Source organism: Perissodus microlepis, chromosome 8 (assembly GCF_051167445.1).
Source record: "Perissodus microlepis isolate ML-2025 ecotype Zambia chromosome 8, ASM5116744v1, whole genome shotgun sequence".
Lineage (NCBI taxonomy): Eukaryota > Metazoa > Chordata > Actinopteri > Cichliformes > Cichlidae > Perissodus > Perissodus microlepis.
The window spans coordinates 16,645,757-16,647,905 of record NC_140468.1 but is presented as its reverse complement, the minus strand read 5'-3'; the positions used below and the strand labels follow the sequence as shown (position 1 = coordinate 16,647,905).

General features: G+C 37.7%; 1 long non-coding RNA gene across 1 annotated transcript; it reads right to left on the bottom strand.

The window, feature by feature from the left end:
* On the bottom strand, positions 1-1,501 carry LOC146381706 (uncharacterized). Its single transcript, XR_014801234.1, has 3 exons — positions 1,231-1,501; positions 999-1,062; positions 1-599 (listed from the first exon to the last, which is right to left on the bottom strand). It is a non-coding gene; the product is annotated as an uncharacterized LOC146381706 (long non-coding RNA).
* Positions 1,502-2,149: the final 648 nt, after the last annotated feature.

Sequence of the window (2,149 nt, the reverse complement as noted above, 5' to 3'; positions counted from 1 at the left end):
AACATTTCAAGTTCAACTAAATGAAAAAACAATTTGTGGTAACCTGAATATGATTAAAAATAATTAACAACACTTTTTGTAATGATGTTAAAATCAGCCCAACTTTTATTTTCAAACACAACAAAGTATAACAGCCAACATACTGGACACTGTTCTGCTGAACAACAAACAATTATATTGCCATCACTGTTATAATCTTACAATGAAACAAAGTCTCAGATGTAATTATTCTGAAAATAAGTTCAGGCCTACCACAACTTTGTTTTGTGCTTACATTACTTATATAATCAAAATAAAATATTTGTTGTTCTGTCACAAGTGCAGTCTCTGATTTAAACAACACATTTGTTTTTCATTCCAACACAGGAGCTGGAATGTTGTATTATTTTAAGGATGGCTTGTTTCCAGTCCAGGCATTACTGCCTGAATGACTGTCATGGATCGAGGTGATCCAAATGTAGGTGCAGAAGAAAGTCTTTAACTTCCCTTAAGTACAGTGGCAGTGGATGTGGGTTGGAAATGCAATGAGCTTGAACCTGCAGGCGACCATCTTCACTGACCACACCATCTGTGACGGAGGACTCATCTCTCCTGGTGTCCTGCAAGCAAACAATCATGTTTTTTGGAACATGAACTTAATTGCTTTCTTAAAAAATTTTTTTTCTGCATTTGGTATAAAACAGACTCCAATTTAGACAATCTCAGGCTCCCTCCCCCCCGGAGAGGTGACATTCAATGTCCCAATTGTCAGTCTGGATAGCCGTGACCAGCACCCAACACACAATAATGTCACGAAAGCATCATTTTAAAAAGGGCTATGCAAACATGGCCAATGACTTTCATTCTAATGATGTGCAAAATGATTTGGGAACAAAACAAATTTTGCTGTTAGAAAACTTGCAGACTTCACTATATACAGTGTAGACCCTCTAAACTAAGTTTGGGGGATGTGATCTTTCAAGAAATGCAGACCAAACTGTTGTTGTTTGTTTACTTACACAGCATGTCTTGTAGAATTAACTGGAGTCACCAGCAACAGCATAGTGCAGTCATATCTCAAGTCTAATAACAGAAGACGGGGAACGATCAGTAAAGAAACAACTTCCCCAAACCAAAGCACAAATAAAACAATAAGTAAAACATGCTGATCTAAAGTATGATTAAAGTTCAGCCTGATTAATATAAATGTCACTGACAGTTGCTAATATATTGGAAAACCAAAATACTTACCACTGAGTTGATGTCTTTCTGTCCAACAACAGGAGTGCTGGTCCCGAGTCTCAAAGACATTAAGAAGCAAACAGAGGGAGAAAAAGCAGAACATTTTTCAGAAACTGATTTGATCCTTAATGGCTGTGCAATTATTGTAACATAGAGTTTGCTTATGTTGTTAAATAAAGGCTAGATTTGACATTAATAGATGCCACAGATGTTCAAAAGCTGCCACAAAGCATGAAAAAAAATGGATGTCTCTGAAAACGTCGGAGCATTTTTGCAAATATGTGATGTCTTGATAAATTGAGCAGATATTTGAACTTTACACAGCTACATTCTCGCCTGAAAATATCTTAAAAGTTTATTTTGTGACCCAGAAAAAGTAATAAGTTTTTTAGCCGCGCTCCTCCGCCATTGCCACGCTTACAAGTACGCACAGGCTCTGACAACCAGCCGACAAATGCGATCCTCCTTTTCCCCAGATTACCCTTTCTGGGTCACAAAATAACCTTTTAAGATATTTTCAGGCGAGAATGTAGCTGTGTAATGCTCAAATATCTACTTAATTTATCAAAATATCACATATTTGCAAAAGTGCTTCCACGTTTTCGGAGAGCTCTGTTATCCACCAGCGCTATAGCTGACCGGGAGGTCAAGGCTTGATAAGAGTCCGGGAGCACAGCTATCTCCTGGCTTATTGTATTCAACCCCCTGCGGTCTTTTGCTACTCAGGTTAAACATGATATTTATATATAGTTAGTTAGTTATGGCTATGGATTGAAAATACCCCCCACACCCCACCCTACCCCTAACGGCTGCACCTCCCGAAGAATTTTGTCTGGGCTCTTATCTCACTTTTTTATTTCAAACAATCAACAGAAAATTTCACCGACATAGTTTTATGTAATGTTTTTAAGGCTGTGGTGTTAATTTT